The sequence below is a fragment of the Tachypleus tridentatus genome, chromosome 2 (genome assembly GCF_004210375.1).
Source record: "Tachypleus tridentatus isolate NWPU-2018 chromosome 2, ASM421037v1, whole genome shotgun sequence".
NCBI lineage: Eukaryota > Metazoa > Arthropoda > Merostomata > Xiphosura > Limulidae > Tachypleus > Tachypleus tridentatus.
Genome location: NC_134826.1, coordinates 68,255,961 through 68,281,558, shown reverse-complemented (window position 1 = coordinate 68,281,558; position 25,598 = coordinate 68,255,961). Strand labels below are relative to the sequence as shown.

At 34.7% G+C, this 25,598-nt stretch overlaps 1 protein-coding gene across 9 annotated transcripts in view; it reads right to left on the bottom strand.

Annotated features, from left to right (window-relative positions):
• The window catches only part of LOC143244120 (plasma membrane calcium-transporting ATPase 1-like), a 119,943-nt gene extending 99,326 nt beyond the window's left edge, over positions 1-20,617 (bottom strand). For 3 of the 9 annotated variants that reach the window (XM_076488240.1, XM_076488242.1, XM_076488244.1), the window contains exon 1: positions 5,331-5,512. The gene's annotated coding sequence lies outside the window, so the exon portion shown is untranslated. Of the gene's footprint in view, positions 1-5,330; positions 5,531-19,476; positions 19,658-20,554 lie in introns of those variants that run through there. The other 6 variants (XM_076488234.1, XM_076488235.1, XM_076488231.1 and 3 more) reach the window with 6 other exon arrangements.
• Positions 20,618-25,598: the final 4,981 nt, after the last annotated feature.

The window sequence follows — 25,598 nt, the reverse complement described above, 5'->3', positions numbered from 1 at the left end:
ATGTTATTCGTCATGAAAAATCCTTAATTGTGGATTGCAGCGTTGTTCTGTTGAAAGATCCAGTCACTTCCCCACAAGCAAGGACCTTCAGTCAATAAGGATGCTCTCTCCAACATGCCAATGTAGCCAACTGCTGTTTGACGTCCCTGTATAACCTGAAGCTCCATTGTTCCATGGAAGGAAAAAGCACCTCACATCATAATGGAACATCCTCCACTGTGTCGTGTAGAAATTGTCTCCTTATCGTGCCACTAACTTTGGAAGCCATTCGAACCTTCCAGGTTAATTTTTTTTTCTCATCAGAGAACAAAACCTTTTTCCACTTTTTTACATTCCATGTTTGATGCTTCTCAGCAAAGTTTAACCGAGCTGTTTTGTGGTGTGGAAGGAGGCGTGGCCTTTGAAGACGTTTGCGGTTTTTAAAGCCTTTCTCTTGTAGATGCCGTCTTATTGTTCTTGAACTGCATTCTGCGTCCCTAAGGACCTTAATCTGGTTCGACGATCGACTGGTGTCTTGCGAGACAACCCGTCGGATCCTCCTGCTCAAAGTCAGCGAAATTTTCTTGGGCCGACCACTCGAAATTCTCGTTCCGTATCCCTCAGGGTCTTTTAAGAAATTTGCAACAGCAGTTTTACTACGCCCAATCTCACCAGCGATGGCATGTTGAGAGAGACCTTGCTTTTGCAGCTCGACAATTCTGCCACGTTCAAACTTTTTAGCCTTTGCCATGTTTTTACCCAATGTAACACAGAAGATGTCAGTGGGAGATGTTGACAACGCTAATGCTTGAACATAAATGACTAAATTTCGTTTCCTGTTTACCGATTAACGCTTCGTTTCAGTATCGTCTTCAACTTTTGATCAGCTAGTATTTAGGCGAATCTCATAGTGTTCATATTTTTCCTATTAAGTACTAAAAGGTTTTTTACTTTTATTTTCCCTTTTCTTATTTTCATCTTTCGAAGCTCTACTCAAATAAGTGGTTGAGTCTAACAATGCAAAATGCATATTTTTTCTTTATGTTCATTGGCCTTAATATTTGGCCAGCAGTGTATATGTATATATAGTTATTAGTATCCTATAACTTTTTTTTGTTTTTTTTTAGAATTTCGCACAAAGCTACTCGAGAGCTATCTGTGCTAGCCGTCCCTAATTTAGGAGTGTAAGACTAGAGGGAAGGCAGCTAGTCATCACCACCCACCGCCAACTCTTGGGCTACTCTTTTACCAACGAATAGTGGGATTGACCGTCACATTATACACCCCCACGGCTGGGAGGGCGAGCATGTTTAGCGCGACGCGGGCGCGAACCCGCGACCCTCAGATTACGAGTCGCGCGCCTTACGCGCTTGGTCATGCCGGACCTAGTATCCTATAACACAAACCAGTTCCTTAACACCACTCATTACACAAACTGTTACGAAGCCTAAAAACTCTGTTCTTAACCCTTAAACAGCGGGAACATTCTTGGTAGCAGCATCAATTGATGATGGCCGCCGTTTAAAAGTTAACAGCGTCTCACACTAACTGTTCTTCCTACAGCAGCTGACACTGATACTGTATTTCCAACAGCACCAGACGCTGATACTATATTTCCAACAACGACTATTACCCGAAGTACCTGAAACGTTAAACTGTCTGTGAAAAAGTTATAATATGTCGACACAAAACGCTTTATCACCTGGGTTTAACAGGTACATGTCAAGTGTCTTCTGTAAGAAAGTTCTATCAAATTAGTTGGTTGGCGTTTTATGACGCAAAACAACTAGGCTATCTGCGCCAAAAAACCAGTAAAAGAATTAAAAGTAAAAATTATTAAAATTCGTAAAAAGGAAACATGTTAAAACAAAATGAAATTTAATTTTTGAATAAAAAACTTGCATAGCGTTAAAAAGTCCAACGGCCCTTAAAAAACTAAAAACATTTGTAAGTTGGACAGTATCACCATCGCCAAAGACAATGTCCTGCGTCAGGGGTAAATACTGGGACAAAACATATCTCAAATGGTGCCATCGTTGAGAGTCGTAACGACAGCATGACAGTAAAATATGGACTATTGTAACCCACGTGTTACACAGACCACACATTGATGTATCAATTCCTGACAAAAGAAACATTGATGTATCAGTTCCAGACAAAAGAAAACGATGAATTAAAAAAATCTGATCAATGCGCAGTCTAGTTAGAACTTCTTTCCGGTCCTTACGAAAACAAAACGGTCAAAGTTCAATCGAGAGTTTTATCTGGAAAAGCTTGTTTTCACGTTGCTCGTTCTATCAAAACAAAACAATTGATAATCTGGGTTTATTTAACTGGTACAAGTAAAGTAAAACTGTATTAATATCGGTTTTCTCCTTGTATAATATAATAAATAAATGTGGTTTTGTAAATATAACAAATTTACTTAATGTAACTGTGGGTATTTCTCCGGATTGATATCTACCAAGGTAAACGTAAATAGCACATAAATCTGTACCTAATAAAAAATAATATATATTTCACCATTTTATGAATGATTTATAATACTGCAGGGACATTACCTTCATGTTACGATTGACTACCTTACACTCACTTTCCATCTAAATGTTTTACGATAATAGAAACATGATTTTGACTTTTTATGAATAATTCATTGTTGAGCGTAGAGAATAGTTTCATTGCTGTTACTACTGTATACGTAAACGAACTACTGCATGTCACGGATCACCTACAAAGAGAATTGAAAACTCCACAGAACAACAGTTCTTGTTATTTATTATTTTCATTAACGTAACAAAAAACTCCTATTTAAAAAAAAAAGAAAAATTAATAGAATTACATAAACAGTTCCAAGCCGAAACATTAACCGAACAGACTCAAGAACAAACAAATTAGATCTAATTCATATCTAATCAAACCTTCTTCTAATAAAAAAAAAAATGTAATATACACAAACCGATAATCTCTGGGAAAAAGTCGTTACTCAACTATTTTGCACTGTGTAAATACCCTACGTTTTGTGTATTATTGTGTTTTAAATACGTTACTCGACTACTATACACTCGAGTGGTGGGTAAGTCCTGTGTTATTTTGTTTGTTGAATTTTCCCTAAAGCTACTCAAGGGCTAGCCGTCCCTAATTTGGAAGTGATAGACTAAAGAGAAGACAGATAGTCAACACCACCCACCAACAACTATTTTGGCTACTCTTTTATCAATGAATAGTGGGATTGATCGTCTCATTATAACAGTTCCACAGCTAGAAGGGCGAACATGTTCGGTGATGGGATTAGAACCCACAGCCCTCAGATCACGAGTCGAGTACCCTAACCAACAGACCTGTTCCTTTTCGAACATCACCAAATAGTACTTTTAATTACCGAGGGAAACAATCTTGATGTTGATACTTGAGACTCCATAATCACAGAAATGAGGAAAAACAAGACAACAGTACATTTAACAAATGTATCATTTATTAGGGCCAGAGGTTAACTACCTGAGAAATACATTGCCAACATTAATTTAGGATCCCGATAAACAAAATGAGGTTGGTTTTGAAAAGGAAACACCTTCTGGGGTAATGATTTTCACTTAGAACTAAAGATATGTTTCATTACTGGTCCAATTTCTATCAGTTTCATTACAACAATATTAATCGTTCATAAAAAAACGTTGACAATAAAAATAAATTGAGTTATCTTTTGTATTTTTATGAATAGCTAAACCAACTGTTGCTTGTTAGTTACATTCACTGTTAACCAGATATAATTAAATCTTCTACAATATATAATCAACGTCTGACACTTGGAAACAATATTAACTATTCAAATGGAAACGTAAAGTACAGACAGGAAATAAAGATGACACCAATAACGTATCTGTATATCAACTTAAGAATTCTGCACGGATGTTAATATCTACCAGAAATATCCAGGACGCATGTTGTTCCTTTGGAAAGGCTCTGGAATTTGGATCAGTCGATTAAGGTTGGAATTCATGCGAAATTACAAAATATCTCTCTTCAAAACACATGCATACATTCATTTATGGGTGCATTACAACCAAGACAATAAATCCACGACCTGGACGGTAGTTAAAATAGTTTAAATCTTGAACATTCTGCTAATAAATACAACGAAAATAATGAAATATTAGAGCCTCGAAACTCAATTCTTATCAACACAACCAACTTGTCCTGGAGAAAGATCTTCATATATTTTGGGCATCAGAGACAACCAAGATACTGGCCTATGTTTGTTTAAAATCACGCTGGGCTATTTGCTGTGTCCACTGCGGAAAATCGAGCCCCGGATTTTATCATTCTAAGTCCGTAGACTTACCGCTGTTTTATGGGTAATTGAATGCAATAAAGGATATGGGAATTCTGTATAATGAACACAATGTCACACAACCTTAACCCTTGGAAATATTTAGAGCACAAAACATTTGAGTTTCATACACAGCTCAGTACAGCTTCACTCGCATCATTTGCTAACGAAGACGGAGTAATCATGACTCGATGAGAAGATGGAACAGTCATAAGACTGGCTCTCACCTTTTATATGACTGAACAGTACAAACTACGTTCATTTAGTCAGTTTCTTGAGTAGGCGTAGAAATTTCGTATACATTAACTGTCGATATCTTTAAAATTTTAAATGGTTTACAGCTTGAAGCTACAAATTCAATAAAAAACGAATGTTACTGTGTTGAGTAAATATTGCTCCTGTGAAAAAGAATTATTTCAATGTCCACTGTGGACAGCACGTTTTTTACTTAAGAAGTTACAGCCTGTTCGATAAGTCATATAGAGAACATATTCAACATTAATCTCCAAGTTCAAACAGTCCAACAATAAACCACACCTTTTTAAGCACAAGTTTCACCAAGAATACGGGGAACGCGTGCCAAACAATTTCTAAACCTAGACTTAAGAGAAAGTTTTACACTCGAGGTGGTCGTTCGTTAAAGTTGGAAAATGATTACGACAAAACGATGCGCGACTCCTAATATTTCATCCGACAATTGAAACAATCTATAAAATACGCAAATAAATTTTGTTCGCTTAAGAAGGGCTAATATATGCATCAAAACAAGAACGATTTCTATAATATTTTCAACATTTTCCGTTAGACGAAGATGGAAATTAAGAAAGACCTGGAAACGTAATTCAAGCAGCTGAAACAGACATGCCAAAAATATCCGCCATGGCTGCCGTGATGTTAGCTCTGATAAGCGGCCGAAGATGTATGCACAGTCGGTTATGGAATCTTGAGCGTCAGGAACAGAATCGACCCGTGCATGCATGGGATAAAACGTTAAAGTCAGAAAAAAACAAGGTTAAGCTCTCACCTATTAGGTTTTACAGCAGTCCACTAACTCAACTGTCCTCTTTCTGTCAATAAAAACAGAGTCTGGCACAAGATAAACCAGAATATGTTCGTTCTTCAGTCTCTCGTTCCAGCCATGTTGAGTGAGGAATGACGGGAAAAGGGCACGAGAAACGCAGCAGCAGGGTCTCCAAACCAAAAACTCAGGTCTCTGTACCGTTCCCGAGTGTTTTGGTTTTTTAAGAAATACAATACAATGCATACAGCACGTAGAGAGACATTTACATAATATTAACTGGGTAGATTATGTGAATATTCATTACATTGTTAAGGTGTAAAGTTTTTTATTCTTTTTTTTTAATGTTGTACACTAAATTAAATTGGTAGCCCGTTCACCATTCTGGGAACAAGTGGCGCCATCCTCTAGTAGTTTGTTTTTTAAATAATGGTTTGGTGTTTCATGTCGCAAAGCAACTAGGCTCTCTGCGCTTTAAACGATGTCCACATGAGAAAATATTTCAATTAATCTGTGATTCAAATATCCCAAGTTCCGTTTCTTCACGTTTTGTACAAACTTAAAAAACATTAAACTTACAATCATTGTAATGTTTTATATTAACTTATCTGGCTCGTGTGTTGGTATATCTGTTTCTGGTACTGTTGTGTCTGGTTCTTATACTGATGTATCTGGTTTTGTTATTGTTTTGTCTGGTTCTTGTGATGAGTTATCTGGTTTTTGTGCGGTGTATTTGGTTCTTGTAACATTTTAAGAGTCCCTGCGCGAGTTTATTTGTTTCTTTTAAAGTTGTATCCAGTTCATTTGTTGGTTTATCTGATTCCTTTGGTTTATCTGATTCTTATAGCGTTTTATCTAGTTTTTGCGCTAAATTATCTGTTTTTTTTTTTGTAAAGTGTTAACTAGTACTTGCGCAGACTATCTGTTTCTTGTATAGTTTCATCTAGTTCTTTTGCTGATTTATTTGGCTCGAGTGTTCAAGAAGTAAAAACTGTTCATCTTAATCACTTAATGTTTTGAATAACATCTGTACATCATAGTTTTACTATACATATATCTATATGGATGAATGTAGGTAGATAGTTTAAATGTTTCCATACATCATGGTTTTTTACTATATATGTTATTAGCCCACGACCTTAACGGGCCATATACACCAGCCATTCTTATTTGTAAAGTAAGAGGAATGGAAGCTGTCCAACAATATCTACCACCAACTATTGAGCTACAATTCTCTCATCGAATAGCGAGATTTGACTGACACACTTATAACGCACCCATGTGTGCAGAGTGCTGGGTGCGATTTCTTCTTTTTTTCCTCAGTGATAGTGGGACGCAAGTAATATTACCACAAATTCATTAGTAGCAGAACGCGAACACTGTGTTCCACAGATCCACTTTCCGTCATGTCAACTACTGGGCTACTGTCGTCCCTAAACAGGTAGGTACTGTTTTAATGTTCCCCTTATAAAGATATAAAAGTGTAGATCGGAAATGACAGGGTGTAAAAATCCAGAAACAAAATCTCCAGAATTGGGAGAACAGGATACACTTATTGTTTCGTGTTGACCAAATACATCACAAACAGATAGGTAATTCCTTAACAAACACACTCGTTTATTTGTTTCACGCAAAGCTACTCCAAGATTATCTGCGTTAGTCGTCCTCAGTTTAACAGTGACAAAATAGAAAGAAAGTAGTTAACCAATACCACCCACCGCCAACTTTTCGGCTACCTTCTACCAACAAATACTAGGGTTGACCGTTATATAATAATGCCCACATGGTTGCAAAGGCGAGTATATTTAGTAATGTGATTCGAACCCACGACCTCAGGATTGTAAATCGAGTGTCCTAACCACTATTACACCGAACAGATACATTTTCAAAACTCATTGGGTAAAAAGATATTTCAAAGTCCATGAACAACAATAATCTCTCTCCAAAATGAGCTAGGTATATTTCTGGTATCGAGACTATAGAAATGGACATAAGAGTATGGATCTGTACTAAACGAAACAAAACTGATATGACTCAACCAACGTGAGAAATCTTAATATCAGAATCACGTGACGTAACACGGGATTATAAATTAATCTTCCCACAATTAAAATAATACAAGTACTAACACTGGATTGCAATACTTTTTCTTGTTGAAGGGAAGATCCAAGGTCTGTGACCTACTAGCTTTGCAGCAGGTAAATTGAAGGTAGTTACAAAGTCAATATGATGAGAACCAATTTTATGTCGAATCGTCACGAGAATATGAGCGGAATATTATAGCAGGTGTAATTCATTGGTTATGGAAATGACACTCGGGAGTGTCGCTATAGTAACCGTTATTTACGATTACTACCTACATCTTGTTTAAATTATTGAATTTTGTAGCATGAAACATTAATCTATTAAAATGAAATCATTATCTGGTTAGTTCTGTTATCTTTAAAAGACCCCAAAACCAGAAGTTTGCAGGCTGGTTTTTGTCGTAATGACACCAATCCATTCAGGAAAAATTTCTGGGTTTGATTATCTTTCAAAGATCACAAGACAGGATATCGACATAGTTGGTGTTTGTCGCATTAATACCAATCCATTCAGGAATATATTCTTGGTTCCGTCATCCTCAAAAAATCCCAAGACCAGATGTCAACACGGTTGATGTTTATCGCAGTGACACCAATCCATTCAGAAATAGTTTCTATGTTCCGTCATCTTTAGAAGAGTTCACGGCCAGAAGTCAGCAGGACTGGTGTCAATGGAGTTTGGAGAAAGCAACAGCCGAGAAACTAATCCTCATCAAACGTCTTTCGGCAGGGTATCTTGGTCACAAGAAAACTGTTAAAAGTCCAATACGACAGTTAAAAGTATGTTTTCTAGTCAAGCTCAAAGACGAATGGTCTCAGGGTAAACTCAATAGTGAAATCGGTTCACACGGTGACCTTCACGAATTACGGGAGTTATCCGGGTGTGGATCGTGGATTCTTATTAGATCTTATGACAACATTGGATAAGCATGTGAATCATGTTTCCTTTATCCAGAAGACGCATCACATCCAATTTTTATCAACTGAAACACATGGTGAATGGTGTAAGATGTATGAAAGCACATGGAACACAGATGCAAAGCTTTCATCGCTGCTGACAGTAGCAAACTGCACAATTCTTGAACCATGCAGTGACGTCAGTTATTTCCACAACTCATGTGTAATGGCGTCCTGAATGCAGACAATCAGTCTCAGTTCCTGACTCTAACGCAGATATGAATGGACAACTTTTTCTGTTGCATCTGCAATAGTCGCCAGGAATATTACCGTAATGTTTCCAAAAACATAGGAATATAATTCATATAATGCCTTATACACATACACAAATTGTTTGCCTTATAAAATATTCCATGTGCTACATTTTCTTTATAATCACTCTTTTTTTTTTCAGACAAAAAGAAAACAAATGCCTGTCATGCCCCCTTGTGGAACATGTAGGTAGTCAGTGGAACGTTCTAACAACGATGCAACATTAATTGCTGCAGTATTATAATAAAAGCCAAAAGAATGATAAAAAAATCTCAGGTGCTTTTAAAGGCTGTTGGAGTAAAAAGAAGATATTAATATTTGGAGGCACTCGAGTTTGTTTATTTGGGGAGGGGCTTATATAATTAGTGTTTTGATATAATATCTTCGTAAGTTACATCTCTTCGCAAGATTTTAAAAAACAATCTTGATAACATATCGCCTAAAAAAACTGTTATGAACTCTGGTGTTAGATGAACGAACTAAAAAGCAGCACTGATAACTTATAGAGTAATGGTGTACAATTTGTCCAATCTAATCTCTGACTGAACCATCTTCTGACATGTCATTTCAATAATTCTTAGTTAATAAATGTAAACCTTGCGCTTTCTAATCAAATTCTTTCTTAACGTGAAATTATATGTTTCTTGATTTTTCTAAATAGTTCTAAACGTAACGAGACAGACCAATAAATTAGACACCTTACTTATTTGACTCGAAGAAATAATTAATTAAACCCTGAACTGTCAGCAGAAGATAACGTCCCCGAGTGTTAATATAAGATCCGAGTCTCCCCGATAACTTCCGATTTTAGCTCGAGAGAAAAAATCGTTAATCATGCTATGAAATTTGATTTAAACTTACAACAAACTCCAACAATATAAAAATGAATTTAGGAACTTACAATAAACTCCAACAACATAAAATAAAACGTTAGAGCCATACTAAAATGTTAAAAAGATTAGATTTCAACCACTTCATTTTTAAATGTTAAGGAATCAATCTTCGCAACACTTCTAAGCAAAACAATCATTTCAGAAACTACTTTAAAACAAAACTAAACTAAAATACTTCTGCTAATTATCACCATTCCATCACAAAATATTTGAAAATATATATATTATTAACAAACTGAATTAAAAAACAGATTTGTGGGGTTTTAAAACAAATTTTACATAAACATTTATCAATCTAGCACTTTTGATGGCATGGACGTTGTGCTGTTTAACTTGCATTATCCTATCCTTAAGCCTAAGTTCTACCGCTCATCACAGAGAACAAATGAAACAGAGAATATACGATGTTTTACAACATTTAATGACCACCATTAAATTACATAGTGCAGCGCAAACCAAACAGAATAAAACATAAGAGAAGATACACTGACGGCGGATGGCGTGATCCTCTGTGTTTCCATCATTTATTCCATCCCGCGCTAAGCACGAGCGATGGAGCCTAACTTGAACATGTCCACCGAACTCTGACATTTGAACATATACACGCAAATACCTTTTAGAGAAGTAAATAGAACACTAGTCTTCGTCGCGCGCCACATGTAACAAAACGTGCAGAAGTAGAACGTGCAAGCCTTACACACAGACACACAATTGATCAAATCAACCATTCTCGGGTTTCCCGTCAAAACAGAATGAGAGAATTTTAAAATGTATAACAACCAGTTGGTGCTTAACATGTGCATATTGCAATGCAGTTTTCACCGTATAAAACAGAGCAAAAAAACTTGTAGAGTAGGCCTTTACGTATAGCATCTTTCTTACGCAGTGAAAACAGGTATAAAACAGTAGAAAACTGACCTAAATCAGTAAAGTTTTCACCGAGTAAAACAGATTAAATAAACCTGTTTATCGACCAGTTGTTAAAGGTTAAATGTCCTTATTCCAGGGACAAACTTATCGCCCAACACTTGACAACTAGTAGCTTGAATGATTACTTTTTATATTCCAAATTTACAAAAGTGGAAAATTTCCGAGGTCTAACAAGCTGTACCCTAATAGAAAAATAAGAATTACTGAGAATGTACAAAAATAGTTTTGGGAATGTTTCTATGGCAACACGCCAACAGTTCACCCGCTTACGGCGGTTCCAGTTAATCTGTTAAATTATTTTGTACAATAGTTTTTAAAATGAATTTCGAAACTAGTGGTACTACAGTTCTGATTTAAAATAATTAACAAATGTTCTCTCTTTTTTTTATTCTCCGAATATTTCTTATATGATTATATTCTGTCCCTTTCCGAAGCCTTACAACGAAGTCGAGCGAAATGCTCGTGTCTAACGTTATCATGCATATAGCTTCGAGAGCGTTAAATGAGGATAAATTTAAAACTAAATGAAAAAAGAATCGACTGTTACGTTGATGGGTTTCACGAGCGAAAATACGTTAGCACCTAAAACTATGAAAGTGAGGCCATCAGAGCCAGAATCCCATACGACACTTTAGTGATAATAAACGGTGATACCTAAACCATCAGTGTAATGAATGCCAAGTGACATCTGTAACGGTAAAAAGTAATATACACATGGTTATATCTAACAGTAAATGTAATACACATGTGGTGGTATCAATTACTGATTAAACGAATTAGTATTCTTGTAAAGTAGATTAAGTGGGTTAATTGATAGATTTCAACGAAACATCTTTCACACCCACTTTCAAATGTTATAGGTTATTGATTTTAATTTTGATTAAAAAATACCAGAGAACACCACACATGAAAAGGTACTAAAAATCAATGTTTAACTCAAACAAACCCTTTCATTCTTCTGTAAACCTTTATTTTGAATTGCTACCACAGCACATTTTTGTTTTCTGACGTCAAAGTTCATATTTTGACAAGCTGACGACCGTATTCGAATGTGTCGGACTTTGTTATTTCGTTTGTCATCTTTAGTATGTACAAAAGAAGAAATGATTTCCACGAAATAACTTCTGACAATGTTTGGATCATATCACAGACGATTCCTCGAGTTTTAGTATTTTTTGAAAGAAATCCGAAATAACCTCTAAACTTTCATCTTTCACGGGGCATTTAAAACACACACACACACAGTTCAGGTTTTTATTACAAATGAAACAGAAGATGGCAAGTGTTCAAAAATTCCAAGCTTCCTACGACGACCGAGTCCGAACCCGCTGATTCATCAGATAGGGTACACCACTCGACACTGTGCCACTCAGCACTTGGGTTAGTCTTTCAACACAGTCAGACTATAAAACCTGAACTAAACCATCGAATCAATATTTCTTCTTTATTATCACAGATTTCAACAAATCATCTAAAGTCAAACAGCTTTGCGTCGTAATCAAAAATTAACTCGAAAGTAACTCTAGGATGTATTTTACAAAAGGTGGACACAATGCGAACAGCTATTAAACAAACAATCTGAAACAGCTTCTGCATCAAACTAAATATGAACATCTATTGAAGCAAACAATCTGAGCAGTTATTAAAATAAACTAACCAGTCTAAACAGTTATAGAGGAACACGTTGCAGATGATAAGGTCCCACTGTTGATATAAATACGTCTTACGGTGTGTATCAGATAAACAAAAACAAGAGCAATAAAATGCCTTTTCCGAACTTCTTTTTCATAGTCAAAATGATACTGGAAATAACCCAGACGTTGGTTGGGAATTTAAAAATAATAATATTATATTTGAAAGTCATTTTTACCAAAACCTCATTTCAAACATAATTTTAAAATATACCTTAAAAATTATAAAAATGTTCTTGTTACAGAACATACAACTATTCTTAATTCAAATGTAGGCCCCGGCATGGCCAGGTGGTTAAGGCGCTCGACTCGTAATTCGAGGGTCACGGGTTTGAATCCCTGTCACAGCAAACATGCTCGCCCTTTCAGTCGTTGGGTCGTTATAATGTTACGGTCAGTTCCACTATTCGTTGGTAAAAAAGTAGCCCAAGAGTTAGCGGTGGGTGGTGATGACTAGTTGTCTTCTCTCTAATCTTACATTGCTAAGTGAGGGACGACTAGCGCATATAGCCCTCGTGTAGCTTCACGCGAAATTCAAAAACAAACAAACCTAATATTCTATAATGCCATCTGGTGAAGACTATTGTATAACTCACTTTTGGTGGCATTATTTTACAAACACGCAACGGTTTAGCTAAAGTCTATCTCACGATTTGTTTATATAAGTTAGTAGTAAATACTGTTACTTAAGTTTTTATTCTAAAATCACATACTCAAATTGGAAAACCTAAATAAGTTCAAAAGGCGACTCCAGCGGTTGTTGTAGCAAGTTTAAACTTTGTGACAAGTTTCTCCTAGTGATTGATTGTTGTCAGATATACAAGGGTTACGTTCGTTATCGTCCCTAATTCTAAACTGACTTAATGGAATAAAGTGATCTGACTGTCACTCCAATAACACTCTCGTGACATCAAACTGTGCCCCCCCCGCTAGTATAGCGGTTAGTCTACAGATTCATAACGTTAAAATCAAGGATTCGATTCACAAACCAAGTTCAAATGTATCAGTAAAAAATATTTCTAAAGCAACCACAGTGAACGTACGAAACAATATCATTGTGTGTTAAGTATTTTCATATCAAATTATATAGCAATACATTAAAAGTTGTGGTTTTAAAACGCCATTTAGCATCCAAATTGTCACATGGCCTTCAATACATGTTTTATTTTTCACATTCCTCTTAATTTTTCTATTACATATTTTAGAGGTATATAAAAATATTTCAGAACTATTCTCCGTCTCCCACAGGTCAATACCCAAGAACGTTTCGTTAAATACCAGAACACAGTTGGACTTGAAAATGCACACCAAAAAATACTGTGCGAAATTATTTTTATACGTGAATTATAATTGTTTAAGATAGTTAACATTGTGACAAAATATGCGCTGAATGAAGTGATATCCGAGAACAGAAAAAAATTTAAATAAAATGAATTGTTATTCTCTCTCGATGTACCATATTTATGAAAGTTACTCATTCCTAGACAAATTGTATATAAATACAGTTATGTTTAAAGCTGGTGCTCAGTTTAAGTTAAAAACTATTACGTATTAACGTGAAAATAAACTTACAGGCATAACAATCTCTAACTTGAAACAACAACATTATAGTCATGCGGCTATAATTAAACATTCAATGAAACTGAGTTTTAACGCCCAGGAACACACTAAGGCTTCGAACTTCAGATTTTTCAGTAGGCAACTCAGCACGCTAACACTAGCTAGGACGGACCGTCACGCAGTATCGATATTTCCTTATAAAATATTCTTACAAAGTTTCCATTTCATTATTCGTAAGTTTTATTTGCTCATAAAGCATAAAAGTGAACAATAACAATATATTATGTCCCTAATTAGGTCGCAACAAACATGCTCGCCCTTTCAGCTGGGGGCGTTATTATGTTACGGTCAATCTCAGTATTCGTTGGTAAAAGAGTAGCCCAAGAGTTGGCGGTGGGTGGTGATGACTAGCTGTCTTCCCTCTAGTCTTACACTGCTAAATAAGGACGGCTAGCGCGAATAGCCCTCGTGTAGCTTTGTGTAGCTTAGGTCATAACACGCTGCGTTCGATTGACGTCATTTCCTGTCTTTTGTATTGTGTAATATACTTAAGGTTACGTGTTTCTGTTCAGTGAGTTTTTTTTAGTGTTCACGCGTCGTACGTCCGCATTATTTTGTAGAGACTGAAACTGTTATTGAACAAAGAGAGATGTAGTGAAACACCAGCCGTTGATACGCCTTACTCAGTTGTTCGCAGGTGAAGATATCTCATGATAAAACTTCAACAAAATAATACTAACGTATACCTTCTACACAGTAACATACTGACGACCTTCTTACACACTAACAATATTCTTACATACTATAACACTGATAACCTTCTTACAAACTAATGTAACCAAATACTGAAGTTACATCTCCTAGGGAAGGCAATCAGTATTGCACTAAATTTACTTCATGACCTTGTTACTGATGGTTGGGTCAGCCCATGACATTGCAGTATGTCTGTGGACTCACAGTACTAAAAACTAGGTTTTGATACACGTGGTGGGTTGAGCTCAGAGAGTCCATTGCGTAAGTTTGTGTTTAATTCCAAACAAACTGACAATGAAGAGAACGAAAGGGTGATTACTAAGGTTACTTTCAAAACATCGTAAAAATATGTATGTGTGTTTAGAAGACTATAGTGATTGTGAATTGTTTCTAGGTGAAAAATCAGAATAAATAAACGTATCCTCTTTTATTCCTATTCAGTTGGTCTTATAAATATTTTTAAGACTTAAAATCAAACAGTGAATTATTATGCATTATCACTTATCAGCATTACTTTTTTTTCATTGTTAAGACCTAGAAGTTCATGTGTGCCATTAGTTTCAAAACTTAAATCTTTCATCTCTATTAGCTCACAACTAAGCAAGGTATTTATGAAAAGGACATCTTTGAACTATAACAGAAGGGGGCTTCTGAGCTCCCACTACCCCCAGAACAAAAGAAATAAAAGAACTTGGATGTAAAATATTCATTTTGTTTGCATTTTAAGGAAATAAAGCATTATAGTCACAATCACCACTTTCAATGGCAGTACAAGAAGTACCAACAATTAAAGACCTTTATGATAATCAAACTTTGAACAAAGAGAATACCTCGCATGTCCAGGAAATAAAACACTTTGAAGGTGTTGACTTGTAAACTGGCAGCTGATATAAGAAAAATAACTCATAAAAAGTGAACATTTGTATGAACAACTTTCTAAATCCATCCCCCAAAAAACGTTCTAAGGCGTAAGTTGGTAGCCAGGGGCGTAGATTTGTTACACCCGATGGGAGGGATGATTTTTGCAACCACTTATGTGGACTGTTCAATCTGCAAATTGGTAACCTCTGATTACGTGAACCTGAAAGCTGTAAACATGCAGTCACAGAGTAATCTTGTTGCCACGATACTTGCATGTATACTTAGGCCTACTGATTGATATTTACGAACTATTGCTTGAAGCTAAAAGCTTAGAAGCACGCCTATATTAAAGATGTACATTTCGGCTACTGAAAAAGCCTACATCTAGGCCTAATTATGTAATTCGATTGGTAAGAACACGAGAATCACAAGAACAAACACAATTTGTAGGCCTGTGATGCAATAAAACAATTCAACAGACCAAACTGTAGGGGGGATGACTGTATGCACCATACCCGCCCACCTAAAATGAAGGGGCGGTCTATTCCACCCACCCCCAGGATCTACGCCCCTGTTGGTCGCAATTATCAATATGTAGCTTCAAAAAACTTTCATATAAATGTTAGTTGGTGACAATTACTAATACATCGGTTCAAGAAAATTCCATATAGATACTAATTGGGAATTATTAATGTGTAGTTTCAAGAAATTTACATTAATATAGATGTTAGTTGGTGACAATTACCAATGTGTAGGTTCAACAAACTTATTTAAACAGCTTACTTCTCAGCTCCAGATATGTGTTGTTTGTTTCTTACAACTCTCCCAGATGTTTTAAGAAACTTCATGAAAATAATTATATGAAAAATTAAGTTTCCGAGTTATTTATAGCTTCTAAAAATTTGTATTAGTTGTTACTGAGCAATGAAGTGTCATATCACTCAGTCACAAGCACCTACAGAGAAAGGAAAGACTCAAAGACTGAGCTTGATTTACAATAATCCATTTGTTTCCCAAGCCTCAGCTTTACAAAAAAAAAATCATAAAATAGTGATTTAGAGAATACCCACTGAGTTAAGATAATGGTAGGATTTAGCAAATACCCACCAAGTAAAGCCAATGGCAGGATTTAGCGAGTACCTACCGAATAAAGCCAATAGTAGGATTTAGCAAGTACCTGCTAAGTAAAGACAATGGTTGGAGAGAGATTTTTTTGGTTACAGTGTTTAATATTTTCCTTTTTTTTAAACAAGGAACCTAATTAAGAGAAAAAGTGATTAGAAAGACCCTACAAATCTTAAAACCACTCAAGCTACATTTATAAACTATCAAAGATTTTGTAGAAACATATTTTAATGGAACTGCTCATTCCTAATTAAAACCCAAACTAAGTCAGGTTTCATTTTTTTGTCACTGAAGTATAACAGTTGGTTAGTTATCCAAAATCAGTCTGAATTTAAACAAAAATCAATATGCAAATAAAACACACGAGAAAAAAAATTCTTATGAACAAAAAAATTTTTAACATACAGATTTGAAAGTGAACTATTTGTAACATGAATATGATAATATCAAAGTTTAAAAAAAACTCATCTGCAATGTGGTAAATAAAAAGTTTATTTTATTTATGTGCAAACTAAAAATAAACTATCTAACTGAGACTAAAGGAAAGTTATCTCACTAGAAAAAACAGAATACTGAAACACTAGATTGTTGGTATTTATAGGTTGAACTCACAACCTCCAAAGTTATTAAACTGACCTAAAGGATGTTGAAACACCAGATTGTTGGTATTTCTAGGCTCAACTTAGAACCTACAAAGTTATTAAACTGACCTACAGACACACCGGTTTGTAACAATCACAGAACTAATCTAAAAAAAAAAACTGTAATATAATAAAAAATACACCTGTATATGACAATCACAGAGCCAATGTAAGGAAAACCCTGTAATATAATAACAAATGCACTGGTATGTTACAATCACAGAACCAATGTAAGGAAAACCCTGTAGTATAATAACAAATGTACCGATATATTACAATCACAGAATCTATGTAAGAAAAACCCTGTAGTATAATAACAAATGTACCGGTATGTTACAATCACAGAATCTATGTAAGGAAAACCCTGTAGTATAATAACAAATGTACAGGTATGTTACAATCACAGAACCTATGTAAGGAAAACCCTGTAGTATAATAACAAATGTACAGGTATGTTACAATCACAGAACCTATGCAAGGAAAACCCTGTAGTATAATAACAAATGTACCGGTATGTTACAATCACAGAACCTATGTAAGGAAAACCCTGTAGTATAATAACAAATGCACCGGTATATTACAATCACAGAACCTATGTAAGGAAAACCCTGTAGTATAATAACAAATGTACAGGTATGTTACAATCACAGAACCTATGCAAGGAAAACCCTGTAGTATAATAACAAATGTACCGGTATGTTACAATCACAGAACCTATGTAAGGAAAACCCTGTAGTATAATAACAAATGTACTGGTATGTTAGAATCACAGAACCTATGTAAGGAAAACCCTGTAGTATAATAACAAATGTACCAGTATATTACAATCACAGAATCTATGTAAGGAAAACCCTGTAGTATAATAACAAATGTACAGGTATATTACAATCACAGAATCTATGTAAGGAAAACCCTGTAGTATAATTACAAATGTACCGGTATGTTACAATCACAGAACCTATGTAAGGAAAACCCTGTAGTATAATAACAAATGTACCGGTATGTTACAATCACAGAACCTATGTAAGGAAAACCCTGTAGTATAATAACAAATGTACTGGTATGTTAGAATCACAGAATCTATGTAAGGAAAACCCTGTAGTATAATTACAAATGTACCGGTATGTTACAATCACAGAACCTATGTAAGGAAAACCCTGTAGTATAATAACAAATGTACCGGTATGTTACAATCACAGAACCTATGTAAGGAAAACCCTGTAGTATAATAACAAATGTACCGGTATGTTACAATCACAGAGCTAATGTAAGGAAAACCCTGCAATATAATAAAAAATACTTTGTACTTTTTACTACATATTAAACACTGAAATTTTATAGCTGAGTGAATCCATTCAAATCTTGACAAATGTAGGTGATATAGCACAGAAGATTTTCTAAACAACAGTTTCTATTCTTATATGATGACAGACCCAAATCATTATCCTTAATTTTAACAAATATTGTAGCTTTTAACTAGACATGCCAAATAAATTACCAAACTTATAGTTCAACTAAAACTTTTTATGAAGTTCTAATACAAATTATCAAGTACATAAAAATTAAAGGTAGTGTCTTTATATCATTCAGACTAATAGAAGTAAATATATAAAGTAGAATTGTTACAATATTGTTAAGGTTTCTTTCTTGTACAGTACACATATAGGTGAAATGCATATAGGTACTTAATTTTTACAGATATTATATGGGATGTACAGAAAACAAACAAAGGAAGAAGAAACAAAAGCTGAATTCTCACTAAGTGTTATGCACAATTATTGTTTTGTAACAACCAGCATCCAAATCAAAAGACAATAAAACAAAAAATACCACATAAACAAAGTTCAAGTTTAAAATAACAGTGTGAAATCGAGGTAAAAATTTCAATTTAGAATTCTCCTACAAGAAACCCTTAAAACCTCTTGTTTTAGTCCAAGGTGTTCTATGCAGTTAAGACTGTTTTACCACAAGACCTTTTCACAACAAAAATAATTAAAAAAACTGTGAGAAATGAAACCTTATAGCAATACTGTACATGTGATTTTAGGTAAACAATGTGAGAATATTAAGTGATTAGGTCTACATGTGTATGTACAGTATGTTCATGTTGAACACAAGTCTTTTGTTCCTAAATGGCTGGTGATAACTATCAAAACACCATTAGTTTTGATATATATTCATGTATTTATTTATAGATCAATGTGTTTATTATGCTCAAATAGTTTTGAAGTTTGGGGGGCTTAACTTTGTTTAAAACTGTCAAAGATTAATGCAACATAGCTCTGAACTGTTCCTAACACACATTATAACATCAATAAACAGATTATAACAGTTAAAGTAAGACATAGATAATAATGCTATTAAAATGATACATGGTCTTATCATTCTAAACTTGCATTTCTGACCTCTTTCCAACATAAAGTTTATCCTTCAAAGTTCGTGTGGTAAGACAGCGAAAGTGCACGATTCCACACGCAGCCTGGTTACAGCCTCACACAACATTACAATATACACTCACTCTTCCTATAAGTACAACCTAGAACGGTCTGTTCTAGCTCAGCTAAACAGTCAAGCTTTGAAAAGGTCCTTCAATCAAAGAAAAAATAAAATAAAAGTTTCCAAATGGAAACAACTCAAACAGAATATTATTTGTTTAAGAATTTTAAAATAGAAACAGGAACAAGTCATTCAAAGCAATAGTACAAAATCACATACGTTAAATTTGGTTTAACATATATTCTTAACTTATAGTAAATTCAATCTAACACTACATACATATGCACTCACTGTAGTCTGTAGGATAAAAGCGATTAAATATGTAGCGATTAAAAGGTATATGTATTAATAACGCAGTTGGCATAAACAATACAAACAGAATTAATATAGTGACATGTTTAAATGAGAAATCGCTAGGGGTAGTCAGGAGATCAAAGCTTAATACTGAATTACTGATTTTAATTTAAAACTTAATAGATGATAAATAGAGAAAAGCAGACTTATTTAATTACTACTTTACTACTATTAATACACATTGTATTGTGATGCAGTATTATTACTAAACGCTAATGTATAATTCTGGATTGAAAACACATATTTCGTTTATTTTTTATACATTTCTTACTTAGGTAAAAGTAATATTGATTAGATAAAACTAGCTTATTATCATATCTTAATTTTAGGCTATTAATTTGTATTTTAACTTACTTACAAATGTCTCCAACAATACAATTACTGGAATTTAAACAATCGACAAACCGAACATCCCAAATTTCGAGTTAGACTCGAGGCTTTAATTTGAACAAACAAGTCTTTGCCTTGTTAAAATTACGGTTTCATATTCCAATAATAATAATAAAAAAAAAACAGCCAAGGCCCTAACACTAGCAGTATCAAATATCCGTGAACTGTAGCATCTAACAACACACTAGTGACGTGCGTTTATAAATAAGATAATTTTCTAATGTACCATTCAACATTTCTTACCGGAACTAGCGATGTAAGTTTTCACAGTTCACACTCAAAAGCTAAACATCAGCTGACTTCAATAAGGCGAAACAGTAGAAAACTACTAGAGGGCGTTACACACATACGTCACTGATATACAACTTTCTCTGCTCCCGAAAATATTACTCATGATCTTTCAGTAAATTATATTTTTGCAACCTTAATATATTGTAATTTTAGAAGGAAAATTATTATGACATAATATTGTTCTAATATTGTTTTTTCGGTGATGCGTTCTTCGAAATTATTTGGTAAATGTAATTCAAATGCTAGTACATGTAACGACAACAAATTGGTCAATTTGCTCCTTAATATTTCTTAAAATTAATGTGAGCGTCTTTGTCAGTGTTTTGTTTTCAGTTACTTGATCGATCAGCCATAAAATTTAAAAGCGAGTTTGTTTTTGACATTAGTGGTGATATTACTATTTGATTGCCATTTGTAAAATTACTTAGGTCTAAAACTTAGTTAGTTTATAAGACTGTTAACTTGATCTTAACGTGACGCGCTATCTAATTAACACCAAAATTACAATATAGCTTATAATACTAGTTCCTGTCTGGTCCCACGCTGATACAGCGGTAAGTCTACGGATTTACAACGCTAAAATCAGAAGTTCGATTTCCCTTTGGTAGACTCAACAGATGGCTCTATGTGGCTTTGCTATAAGGAAACAAACAATACTCGCTTCCTTGGTTGTTTATTCTGTGAACGGTTCTAATACACTAAATTGTTCAGTCATGAACTTTTTTTCTTCCGAGGTTCGTAGCATACACATATTGATATCTTGTTGTGGTTGTAGGTGCTGTCATAGGTTGGGGAGTAAATATCATAAACCATACGTGACTGTTGAGAAAATTGGATTCGAAATTGGTTTGACTTTCATAATAATGAGAGATATTTTAAAAGATCTCTCTGATTCCAGATTCATGGACAAGTCAAGCATTGCTCATTATGCACCAGGTAAATATGACGTGGTTACCATATCCAAAAATGTTCAAATTCATCGATAAAGCTGAAAGCAGAACTATCTCACGAGTGAAGAAAACTTTTCAAAACTTTTTACTAGCAATTTAGGTAATTTGATTTTATTTAAAATTCATGCTCTGTTGGGTAACATACAACCTGTTGTTATTATTTCAAACATTCGTCTGTATCCACTGCTGTTAATCGAACCGCAGATTTCAGCGTAAACCTATTGCTGTCCTAAAAGTTGAAAATGTTATTATAGTAAACCAATTATTAATTGTAATAAAACTGATAGAATTCTGTGCAACGAAACTTCAAAAAGCTATTGTTCTGTATTTGAAAAATCAATTTTAATTCATTTCACAGTCAAATGTTACCTCATTGCTTGTTATTAAGTTAATCGTACCTATTTGTGGGCGTGTTTTTCGTACAGCAAAGCCACAGTGGGCTATCTGCTGAATCCACAGAGGTGATTCGAACCCCTGATTTTAGCGTTATAAATCCGTAGACTTACCGCTGTATCAGCAGGGAACTGGTATCTATTTGTTATACTAGTTGTGTAAGTAAACTACATGAACTGAAGTTGTAATAAGGTGAACAACCGAAAACAGATCGAATTTAAGGGTGATGCAAGAGGGCACTAAAAATAAATTAAATCAGTGTCAATATCGTAGCTATTGTTAACAAAATTACGTGTCTGGGGGGTAGAGGAAAGTTTCTAAAGTGCAACTTCACTGACTAATTTAGTGTTAATGGAAACTTGTTTACGTAGGTACGGTCGTACCGATTATCTTTGTTCCAAATATTATGTTTATATATCATTGATAAAGATGGTTTTTGGTTTGCACGTGCTGTTATTTTGTGAAAAGTTATTGTGAAATCCTAACTTTACCTAATTAGTAATTGCACGATGATACATTAAGTTCATTGTGTATACGATAGTGTAGTGTGAATTTTCGATTGTTTGTTTGTTTGTTTTTTTGAATTTCGCACAAAGCGACTCGAGGGCTATCTGTGCTAGCCGTCCCTAATTTAGGAGTGTAAGACTAGAGGGAAGGCAGCTAGTCATCACCACCCACCGCCAACTCTTGGGCTACTCTTTTACCAACGAATAGTGGGATTGACCGTCACATTATAACGCTTCCACGGCTGGGAGGGCGAGCATGTTTGGCGCGACGGGATGCGAGCCCGCGACGCTCAGATTACGAGTCGCACGTCTTAACACGCTTGACCATGTCGGGTCGTGAATTTTCGAAACAGCTATTTATGGAATAATAGACCTATTTCTGTGCAGCGTTTCATCTCATAACACACAAACAGTAAAGCATTTACGTGATCATGTTTCACTGTGAGAGACGAAACGTTGAATATTTAAATAGATCTATTATCTCACAAATAGCTGTTTCAAAACTTCGTACTGTTTGCAGGTTAGGCGAATAGTTCTTGAAAAGCTAAATTAAGATAGCAGCGGTTCCAAACCTAAGAGGCGTCATCTTCCTAAGACCGGCGCAAAATGTATCCAGGATTTTTTTTTTTAATTTCGCGCAAAGCTACTCGATGGTTATTTGCGTTAGCCATTCCTAATTTAGCAGTGTAAGACTAGAGGGAGGGCAGCTAGTCATCACCACCCACCGCCAACTCTTGGGCTACTCTTTTATCAACGAATAGTGGGATTGACCATCACTATATAACGCCTCCACGGCTGAAAAGGCGAGCATGTTTGGTGCGACTGGTGTAACCAGGAAGAAGCTAAGGATATTCGTTAAAAATAAATACTGCACATTTCTTTACAATTAAACAAGTACAACCTCATATATAATTGCCTCTACTTTTTACTTGTTTCTTTGCTTGTTTTAGAGCGGAATCGTATCTACTGCAGGGAATCGAACCCAGGATTGTATATCTGTAAACCCGCCTCTGTCTTACTTGGGAATTACTGTTTCTTACTTGAATATTTCTTTGACCTTATCATGTTGGACAGATAACTCATTATGTAATTTTACGCTAAAGCGCTCACTCGCTAAATATTAGAAATTGTAACGCATCAGTACACCATTCTCACTAAAGTCCTCCTCCCATATATATATATATATATGTGTGTGTGTGTGTTTATATGGGTGGTAGTGTTGAACAGTACAGACTAGATGAAAATAGTATCTACTGAAGTCCACCCCAGTATATATATATATATATATATACGTGTATTTGTATGGGTGGATGTATTGGGTAGTACTGACTAGATAAAAGAAGGATCTATTGTTGTCCACCCAGTACATATACGTGTGTGTGGGTGGGTGACAGTATTGAGTAGTACAGACGAGATGAAAATATAATCTATTGAAGTCTACGCAGTATATATACGAATGTGTGGGAGTATTGAGTAGTATAGATTGATAAAAGTAGGATCTATTGATGTCCACCCAGAATATATATATATATACACGTGTGTTTGTATGGGTGAGGATATTTAGTAGCGTAGACTAGATGAAAATAGGATCTACTGAAGTCCACCCAGCATATATACAGTATATATATGGGTGGGGATATTAAGTATTATAAACTAGATTAAAATAGAATCTATTGAAGTCCACCTACCGCATATACAAATGTTTGTATGGGTGAGGGTATTGAGTAGTCCTGACTACAAAAAAGTAGGATCTCTTGAAGTCCACCCAGTATATATACAAGTGTTTGTATGGATTGGGGTATTGAGTAGTACAGAATAAATGAAATGACGATCTATCTAAAAAAAATCATTTCTTATATCGGTGACGCTCCTTAAGTAATTACATATCGAGCACGCTGGACAAAATATTACAAAAAAATATAATTTCTGCTAAATTTATATATATACATAACTAATTATTTCACATTTTCCCAGGTACGTTTCATCAGATTTACATCATCAGGTGAGATACAAGAAATTAGAACACTACATATTGCGATGAACTATAGAAACTTCATAAACTTAAGCAAAGAGAAGCTTTTATTATTTATCATTTTGGGTTCAACAGCTTCATTCACTATCAATCTTGAACTTTATCAGGAAGTTAACTGAGATATTGTAGTAACTATTCAACACAATTTATCAGGAAGTTAACAGGGGTATTGTAGCTATTTAACACTTTATGAGGAAGTTAACTGAGATATTCTTGTAACTACTCAACACTCTTTATGAGGAAGTTAACTTAAGTATTGTTGTAACTATTCAACACTCTTTATCAGCAAGTTACCTGAGATATTGTTGTAACTATTCGACACTCTTTATCAGGAAATAACTGAGGTATTGTTATAACTATTCAACACTCTTTATCAGCAAGTTAACTGAGATATTGTTGTAACTATTCAAATCTCTTTATAAGGAAGTAAACTGAGATATTGTTGTAACTATTCGACACTCTTTATCAGAAAGTAAACTGAGATATTGTTGTAACTATTCGACACTCTTTATCAGAAAGTAACTGAGATATTGTTGTAACTATTCGACACTGTTTATCAAGAAGTTAACTGAGATAGTGTTGTACCTATTCAAATCTCTTTATAAGGAAGTTAACTGGGGTATTGTAGCTATTCAACACTTTATTAAAAAGTTAACTGATATATAATTGTAACTATTCAACACTCTTTGTCAGGAAGTTAACTGAGATATTGTGGTAACTATTCAACACTCTTTTTCAGGAAGTTAACGGAGATATTGTTGTAACTACTCAGCGCTTTATCAAAAATTTAACTGAGATAGTGTTGTAACTATTCAAATCTCTTTATGAGGAAGTTAACTGGGGTACTGTACCTATTCAACACTTTATGAGGAAGTAAACTGAGATATTGTTGTAACTATTCGACACTCTTTATCACGAAGTTAGCTGGGGTATTGTACCTATTCAACACTTTATGACGAAGTTAACTGAGATATTGTTGTAACTATTCAACAACCTTTATCAGGAAGATAACTGGGGCATTGTACCTATTCTACACTCTTTGTGAGAAAGTTAACTGGGGTATTGTAAGTATTCAACGTTCTTTATGAGGAAGTTAACTGAGATATTGTTACAAC